Below are 10,624 nucleotides of genomic sequence, written 5' to 3' on the forward strand. Positions count from 1 at the left end.
CTAGTTACGTCAGTTTCTTTAAAGACATCTGGTAATATTCCTCATGACATGCAAAGTTGGATGTCACAACACTCCATCCTAAAATTAACCTTCCAACGTCTTCTTTCATTATCCTGTTATTGTCTTACTCTTTGATACTCCTTGAAGCCTACTGAGTTGAGGGAAGTGACAAACTAATTGGTGTATCTAGTGAGGGTCATGTCCACTCAGTAGACCACGCATAAGAAACAAAATTTAAGCTTTATTATCAAGAATCTTCATATCTGTCCATGACTCGTCATGAGATATAAAGTCTGATAGTTGGTGGCTCTGTAAGCTGTTTGGGTCATTGCTGAATCACCACATCTGGGGGGACGAGCTGGGCGGATCTCCAAATATGCATGGCCATTGCTTTCGCCCTTTGAGGAGGAAGTCAACGGAAAATGTGAATCTCGGTATTAAAGATATGATCCACAAGAGGTATGATGTAACTAATTTTATTCGTTCATTTTCACTGTGTTATTACTTATAATAAAAGTGCTGTCGACTGCTTTGTGTAGGATGATGGTAACTGCTAGGATTTCCTGCACTTCTTGGAATTTCCCTTTTAATCACAGATCTTTTATTTAAAGCTACGTTGTTTTATTTTTTTTTTTTAGCTTTAATGGTCTTCAAAATTCTCAAAATATCCGTGAATTGCCTCGTTATAAAGGTCTTAACAAACCAATTGTCTCCACAGGGAACAAAGTTGACATGTTAATCTATTAAGCAATGGAAACTGAATTTGTAGCTTTCAGAGAAGAATGTACAGTGAATGAATAAAGAAAATATAGAATACATTTCTTTATTTGTACTGTGAATATTTTTTTCATGCACTCAACGTATGTGGGATTGTGCCTCATCAGGATTATCCTACAAACACATCTACTCCATTCTAACTTGCCTCGTTAACAACCTTGTCAAATCCAAACATATAGCTCCAGACCTCACAAAATATGGCCCTCAGAACAATCATAGGGGTCTAATAACCACAATAATATATGAAATGAAATAAGAAATACTTCCAATATCATTCCACCTGAATATGGAACCCCTCTCATTCAAACCACTCCATATTATGAAGTGGTTCACCAACCATCGACCCCAATGAAGACATGGCACACTAACTCCTGCCTCACATTTCCATCATATATACTCACATATTCCCCCCTCCCTTAGTAAACACAACAGTGACAAAACTTATTACACACCAATTTGACCTTCCACTGAGCAATCATCCTCCCAATTCAGTCTTAAACACCTCCGACCTGATCATATAACCACAAGGAACTAACACCCCTTTTACATGTACGAGGTATACTTTCTCGTTGTGTATTTTGAATATCACCCACTTCTCCTACATTAACAACACCAGTACAACATATTACAAGACCCTTCGTGTCCAAGTTGAAACTTTCACACTTATTCTGCAGTTGCCCCGTGCCCCCATCACAAAATATTAATAGCATAACAATGTTTTGACCCATGGCCCCCAACTAGTGGACCTGGCCAGCTTCTAAAGCTCCACGGGGACCCCATAGAAGGGACTCATGGCACAAGAATACCAGATAAAGGAACCAGAAATCACTTATGTGGGAGAGGAATACAACTGAACCCAACACACACACTAGCACACTCGTTAAGTCATGCACTTGGGATCAAACTATGGTCTCTTAACCATCTGCAAGCTGTCCCTCCAGCTTATATGTATATATGGCTTGTATCTGTCTATGTTTTATTCTATTGAGTGATAGATGAAAGCAAGAGTAGACAGAAACATTATGATTATGATAACCAGTGATTTCTTTGTAGACGTCCCTTAGGCCAAATCTCATTGTATGATCTTGAAACCACTTTTATATCTTGTATTAAACGTGTATAGAGGCAAGGTGCATTTGCGTACATATTCAGTGTGTGGCTTGCGTAAATATTCAGTGTGTGGGCTTTCTTATAAGCATATGACACTACACGCAACGTTATTTAAGAGAAAAATAGCCAGATATTTGTGGCAGTCTTGGAGTACATGTAAATATCGACACAGAAATTAAAATACATAGTTTTCTTACAAGAGATACGCCAGCAGATTTCTAACTAAACAGAAAACACCGACAAGCCAAAGAGAAGCAGTATCATTAAAACAATCATCGTTGATAAATACATTGGCACAACCCCAACTTATTACTATTTAAAGTATAGTGGGTGGGGGTGTCCATGTTTGTTTTCATAATTTCTCAAATACGACAAGGAAATGGGACTCATTTCATGCAAGGAGGACTACAGGGCTGGTATCAATGAGAAGGATTTTATTGAAAATAAATAAGGATCAGGGGGGGAAGAAAATGATGAATAAGAAGAAAAGATATAAAAGAATAAGGGGCGTATGCAAAGAGCACAAAACAAGAGTTGGCTCGCCCTGGTGTGGCAGCTGATCATACTGCATTGCCAATGATATACAAAGGAATCAGTTTGATAATATTTAGATTACGGTCTGAACACAATCAAAATGTTCTTGATAATACAATCGACATATTTCACCAGAAGTTAGGCAATAAAAACCAAGCATTTATGGTCACCGAGCTTTTCCTGGTGTATTAATGTCTGTTAACCTTAATACTTGGGTTTAGCTTGCATACGACACTTCCTAAGATCTTATATTTAATAGTCAGATCCCTACGCCATTATGAGCGCTAAAATATACGCATTATTTATATTATTCTATCAATTGTACAACCACTAAGACAGCTTCATTGCAGTTTCATAGGTAGAGTGAAATTGTAATAAAACCTAGTTTTGACTAGTGGGTCATCAAATGGGCACCCATTGCTTCCTGCGCAGCGCCCTAGCAAGTTTTTGGCTTCCTGTCAGCAATTGACCAAAATGAGTCAAAAAAGCAAGTTCTCTACTGAGCGAAAAAAGTAATACGCATTTAACAAAGATTTATTGAGGAGGTTGTGATCTCTGTGCGTATCCCTGACCGCTTGTTCGTCAAAAGACAATTATATATATATATATATATATATATATATATATATATATATATATATATATATATATATATATTTTCTTTTTTGCTTTGTCGCTGTCTCCCGCGTTTGCGAGGTAGCGCAAGGAAACAGACGAAAGAAATGGCCCAACCCACCCCCATACACATGTATATACATACACGTCCACACACGCAAATATACATACCTACACAGCTTTCCATGGTTTACCCCAGACGCTTCACATGCCCTGATTCAATCCACTGACAGCACGTCAACCCCGGTATACCACATCGATCCAATTCACTCTATTCCTTGCCCTCCTTTCACCCTCCTGCATGTTCAGGCCCCGATCACACAAAATCTTTTTCACTCCATCTTTCCACCTCCAATTTGGTCTCCCACTTCTCCTCGTTCCCTCCACCTCCGACACATATATCCTCTTGGTCAATCTTTCCTCACTCATTCTCTCCATGTGCCCAAACCATTTCAAAACACCCTCTTCTGCTCTCTCAACCACGCACTTTTTATTTCCACACATCTCTCTTACCCTTACGTTACTTACTCGATCAAACCACCTCACACCACACATTGTCCTCAAACATCTCATTTCCAGCACATCCATCCTCCTGCGCATAACTCTATCCATAGCCCACGCCTCGCAACCATACAACATTGTTGGAACCACTATTCCTTCAAACATACCCATTTTTGCTTTCCGAGATAATGTTCTCGACTTCCACACATTCTTCAAGGCTCCCAGGATTTTCGCCCCCTCCCCCACCCTATGATCCACTTCCGCTTCCATGGTTCCATCCGCTGCCAGATCCACTCCCAGATATCTAAAACACTTTACTTCTTCCAGTTTTTCTCCATTCAAACTTACCTCCCAATTGACTTGACCCTCAACACTACTGTACCTAATAACCTTGCTCTTATTCACATTTACTCTTACCTTTCTTCTTTCACACACTTTACCAAACTCAGTCACCAGTTTCTGCAGTTTCTCACATGAATCAGCCACCAGCGCTGTATCATCAGCGAACAACAACTGACTAGTCACACTTCCCAAGCTCTCTCATCCACAACAGACTTCATACTTGCCCCTCTTTCCAAAACTCTTGCATTCACCTCCCTAACAACCCCATCCATAAACAAATTAAACACCCATGGAGACATCACACACCCCTGCCGCAAACCTACATTCACTGAGAACCAATCACTTTCCTCTCTTCCTATACGTACACATGCCTTACATCCTCGATAAAAACTTTTCACTGCTTCTAACAACTTGCCTCCCACACCATATATTCTTGACACCTTCCACAGAGCATCTCTATCAACCTATCATATGCCTTCTCCAGATCCATAAATGCTACATACAAATCCATTTGCTTTTCTAAGTATTTCTCACATACATTCTTCAAAGCAAACACTTGATCCACACATCCTCTACCACTTCTGAAACCACATTGCTCTTCCCCAATCTGATGCTCTGTACATGCCTTCACCCTCTCAATCAATACCCTCCCATATAATTTACCAGGAATACTCAACAAACTTATACCTCTGAAATTTGAGCACTCACTCTTATCCCCTTTGCCTTTGTACAATGGCACTATGCACGCATTCCGCCAATCCTCAGGCACCTCACCATGAGTCATACATACATTAAATAACCTTACCAACCAGTCAATAATACCGTCACCCCCTTGTTTAATAAATTCCACTGCAATACCATCCAAACCTGCTGCCTTGCCGACTTTCATCTTCCGCAAAGCTTTTACTACCTCTTCTCTGTTTACCAAATCATTTTCCCTAACCCTCTCACTTTGCACACCACCTCGACCAAAACACCCTATATCTGCCACTCTATCATCAAACACATTCAACAAACCTTCAAAATACTCACTCCATCTCCTTCTCACATCACCACTACTTGTTATCACCTCCCCATTTGCGCCCTTCACTGAAGTTCCCATTTGCTCCCTTGTCTTACGCACTTTATTTACCTCCTTCCAAAACATCTTTTTATTCTCCCTAAAATTTAATGATACTCTCTCACCCCAACTCTCATTTGCCCCCTTTTTCACCTCTTGCACCTTTCTTTTGACCTCCTGTCTCTTTCTTTTATACATCTCCCACTCAATTGCATTTTTTCCCAGCAAAAATCGTCCAAATGCCTCTCTCTTGAAGCTCTTTCACTAATAATCTTACTTCTTCATCCCACCACTCACTACCCTTTCTAATCAACCCACCTCCCACTCTTCTCATGCCACAAGCATCTTTTGCGCAATCCATCATTGATTCCCTAAATACATCCCATTCCTCCCCCACTCCCCTTACTTCCATTGTTCTCACCTTTTTCCATTCTGTACTCAGTCTCTCCTGGTACTTCCTCACACAAGTCTCCTTCCCAAGCTCACTTACTCTCACCACCCTCTTCACCCCAACATTCACTCTTCTTTTCTGAAAACCCATACAAATCTTCACCTTACCCTCCACAAGATAATGATCAGACATCCCTCCAGTTGCACCTCTCAGCACATTAACATCCAAAAGTCTCTCTTTCGCGCGCCTATCAATTAACACGTAATCCAATAATGCTCTCTGGCCATCTCTCCTACTTACATACGTATACTTATGTATATCTCGCTTTTTAAACCAGGTGTTCCCAATCACCAGTCCTTTTTCAGCACATAAACCTACAAGCTCTTCACCATTTCCATTTACAACACTGAACACCCAATGTATACCAATTATTCCCTCAACTGCCACATTACTCACCTTTGCATTCAAATCACCCATCACTATAACCCGGTCTCGTGCATCAAAACCACTAACACGCTCATTCAGCTGCTCCCAAAACACTTGCCTCTCATGATCTTTCTTCTCATGCCCAGGTGCATATGCACCAATAATCACCCATCTCTCTCCATCAACTTTCAGTTTTACCCATATTAATCGAGAATTTACTTTCTTACACTCTATCACATACTCCCACAACTCCTGTTTCAGGAGTACTGCTACTCCTTCCCTTGCTCTTGTCCTCTCACTAACCCCTGACTTTACTCCCAAGACATTCCCAAACCACTCTTCCCCTTTACCCTTGAGCTTCGTTTCACTTAGAGTCAAAACATCCAGGTTCCTTTCCTCAAACATACTACCTATGTCTCCTTTTTTCACATCTTGGTTACATCCACACACATTTAGACACCCCAGTCTGAGCCTTCGAGGAGGATGAGCACTCCCCGCGTGACTCCTTCTTCTGTTTCCCATTTTAGAAAGCATTTAGTCATAAAGACGCTATATATATATATATATATATATATATATATATATATATATATATATATATATATATATATATGCTTATGGTTGGGATACAATGACCTGTGGTCGTCTGAACTGTGAACCAACCAATTTATATCAGCCAGACACTTAAAGGCTAAACCACCATTCCAAATTGGAATGACCCATCAATACATGTTGTATTGATGGGTCATGACTTCTATCTTCAAGGGGTTACAAGTATTACCTTGAAGTACAAGGCAGCAGTTATTGTTGTGGATGAAATGGCAACCTGAAATTGGATGTTTGAAGTTATTCAAGGTTATGAAATAGACTTTTAAAATGTTGTAGCGTCTTTATGACTAAATGCTGGCAGTACTGTGGTAATGGACTGGTGGTATATTTTTATAGCGTTGTCTCTTATAATGGAAGATAAGATATCTTTAATATCGCGACAGAGCAAAGGTATGGCACAACACGTCACGCCATATTTCTTTTTACCTATCCAGATCTATTGTATAATTTTCCCTATACCACTGAAAAAGCAGATGGGGGGGAAAACTGAAAGTCTATTATCCAGGTCTATTACTGAAGCATTTTCTGAGCCAAAATGTGTGTGAGTGTGTGTCGTAGTGAGAGAAGCTTAGGTAAGTTGTCGACTAGGTTGAATAATATATAAATGATAAAGCATTATATTAGACCAAAATTAAGGTCATAAGGGTGTGTCCTGGGCCAGACTTGTACCATAAGCTAAGGTTTATGACGTAGTCTAATAATGTAACAATAATAGAATACATGGAAGGGCTATTTCATAATCTATAATGGTGAAAGAGGAAATCCACACTCTCTCTCTCTCTAACAGCCTAAACTGATAACAAGCAACATCATCTAACATAAATAAAAAGTTATTTACGTCCCTGGGTAACTACAGTGTTTGGAGGTCTTGGCACTTAGTAGGAAAGGTTGAAGGTCAGTGGCGTATGCGCCACACACACACACACACACAATATGCACTAGGGGGTGACGTGCGTGGCACAGACACACACACACACCCTTGCAAAGATGCCCAGAAAAAAAAATATGAACATATCTTTGTAGATGATTGTGAACAGGTCAAAGAGACAAACGTATTGAGGTGTTTCACTCAGTAGCCAGTGATGTCTGGAGGATTGAAGCAGACAAACCTAGCTAGCTGTCCTTGGTGTTCAAATTATTGCCTTGACAAGAATCAAACATTCATGTTGGCAGACATATATTGAAGCCAAGCTCAAGTTACACATACTATGTATGTTTGTGGATGTTTATGGAAACCTTGATGCATTGAATGACGTAAACTGGTATTTTGCTGTGAGTAAATAGTTGAATAATTATGTTCTCTTTAACAGTGTTGGTAACGAAGTGTGATATTGCCCTAATAGGCAAACACAGTCTTCTCTTGGATATATTTCAGTTATTCGCTGTAATATATATTGATTACTAGATGGATGAAGACTTTCGCAACTTTACTCTCCATCTGACCTAAAAATTTGACCTGTCGTATGACCTTCTATGGATACCTAAATCCCTAAAAAAACACGACCGTACCTTAATATAGAAGACGAATATACATGTATGACATGGTGGCAGTTCTGCTTTGGTCATACCTCCCTCATGATAGACGGGTGATGAACCCCATGTGGCAACTCAGTCATCCACCGATGACGTAGTGGCAACCCAGTCATCCACCGATGACGTAGTGTCACCCTCAGTCATCCACCGATGACGTAATGGCACTCCAGTCATCCACCGATGACGTAGTGTCACTCCAGTCATCCACCGATGACGTAGTGGCACTCCAGTCATCCACCGATGACGTAGTGGCACCCTCAGTCATCCACCGATGACGTAGTGGCACTCCAGTCATCCACCGATGACGTAGTGGCACTCCAGTCATCCACCGATGACGTAGTTCACCTCAGTCATCCACCAATGACGTAGTGACATTCGTAATTCACCGATGACGTAGTGTCACCCTCAGTCATCCACCGATGACGTAGTGTCACCCAAGTCATCCACCAATGACGTAATGACATTCGTAATCCACCGATGACGTAGTGGCACCCCAGTCATCCACCGATGACGTAGTGACATTCGTAATCCACCGATGACGTAGTGTCACCCAAGTCATCCACAGATGACGTAGTGGCACCCCAGTCATCCACCGATGACGTAGTGTCACCCAAGTCATCCACAGATGACGCAGTGTCACCCGTCATCCACCGATGACGTAGTGACACTTCAGTCATCCACCGATGACGTAGTGACACTTCAGTCATCCACCGATGACGTACCTCTATCAGAGGGGGTGGCACTCCGGTGTCATCCACTATGTGGTACCCCCAGTGTCATCCACCGATCACGTGCCTTTAATCAGAAGCAGTGGCACCCGTGGATTGCGCCCAAGTAATGTCTCAAAACCTCTGAACTTGAAGAAAGATAAGCTTTGGAGCTTATGTATCCTCCATTAACTAAAAACTAAGTGTCATCAGCTTGAAATGTTGGGATGGAAATAGATAAAGACCAGAATAAAACCACACACACACACATCTGGACACAATTCAAGGTCGTGTCTCTCTCTGTCTCACCATGATTCAGGCTAAAATACAACGTACTTTGCATCTAAAAGTGCAACAGCCCATCACTTTTAAGTCATCTTACCTTTGGAATATGATTGAATACATTTTCCATTACGAAAACAGGCGTGTAAAATGGAACTTGACAACTTAAGACCGTGTGGCTGATGCCTACGTACCATGTCCTCTCCATGTACTTATTTCATGGTATGATCTTCATTGTATAATACCAATATACTCTGTGGTCATTTCCCTCCCCATCAGATATTTAAAACATAATTAGATATGAGACCAAGTGGCCAGCCAAAACGCTTACTGGTTAGTGGGTTGGAGTCTGCTAAAATGCAAAGACCCATTTCCTGTGCCCAGTTTGGGCCAGATTTACAATGGTTAAAGCGAGTAGAATTGGTATCAACCATTACCATAAGTAAGGCAATACATCACCACATTAAATATGGTTAAGTCAGTCTACATTTCTGACTGGATTTATGATTACACAGATGTATACGTACACATAAGGTTGTACGATCAGTAGCATTTATGGATCTGGAGAAGGCATATGAAAGAGTTGACAGAGATGCTCTGTGGAAGCTATCAAGAATATATGGTGTGGGAGGCAAGTTGTTAGAAGCAGTGAAAAGTTTTTATCAAGGATGTAAGGAATGTGTACGTGTAGGAAGAGAGGAAAGTGATTGGTTCTCAGTGAATGTCGGTTTGCGGCAGGGATGTGTGGTGTCTCCATGGTTGTTTAATTTGTTTATGGATGGGGTTGTTAGGGAGGTGAATGCAAGAGTTTTGGAAAGAGGGGCAAGTATGAAGTCTGTTGGGGATGAGAGAGCTTGGGAAGTGAGTCAGTTTCTGTCCGCTGATGATACAGCGCTGGTGGCTGATTCATGTGAGAAACTGCAGAAGCTGGTGACTGAGTTTGGTAAAGTGTGTGAAAGAAGAAAGTTAAGAGTAAATGTGAATAAGAGCAAGGTTATTAGGTACAGTAGGGTTGAGGGTCAAGTCAATTGGGAGGTAAGTTTGAATGGAGAAAAACTGGAGGAAGTAAAGTGTTTTAGACATCTGGGAGTGGATCTGGCAGCGGATGGAACCATGGAAGCGGAAGTGAATCATAGGGTGGGGGAGGGGGCGAAAATCCTGGGAGCCTTGAAGAATGTGTGGAAGTCGAGAACATTATCTCGGAAAGCAAAAATGGGTATGTTTGAAGGAATAGTGGTTCCAACAATGTTGTATGGTTGTGAGGCGTGGGCTATGGATAGAATTGTGCGCAGGAGGGTGGATGTGCTGGAAATGAGATGTTTGAGGACAATATGTGGTGTGAGGTGATTTGATCGAGTAAGTAATGTAAGGGTTAGAGAGGTATGTGGAAATAAAAAGAGCGTGGTTGAGAGAGCAGAAGAGGGTGTTTTGAAATGGTTTGGGCACATGGAGAGAATGAGTGAGGAAAGATTGACCAAGAGGATATATCTGTCAGAGGTGGAGGGAATGAAGAGAAGTGGGAGACCAAATTGGAGATGGAAAGATGGAGTGAAAAAGATTTTGAGTGATCGGGGCCTGAACATGCAGGAGGGTGAAAGGCGGGCAAGGAATAGAGTGAATTGGATCGATGTGGTATACCGGGGTCGACGTGCTGTCAATGGATTGAATCAGGGCATCTGAAGCGTCTGGGGTAAACCATGGAAAGTTCTGTGGGGCCTGGATGTGGAAAGGGAGCTG

The sequence above is a fragment of the Panulirus ornatus genome, chromosome 39 (assembly GCF_036320965.1).
Source record: "Panulirus ornatus isolate Po-2019 chromosome 39, ASM3632096v1, whole genome shotgun sequence".
Taxonomy (NCBI): domain Eukaryota; kingdom Metazoa; phylum Arthropoda; class Malacostraca; order Decapoda; family Palinuridae; genus Panulirus; species Panulirus ornatus.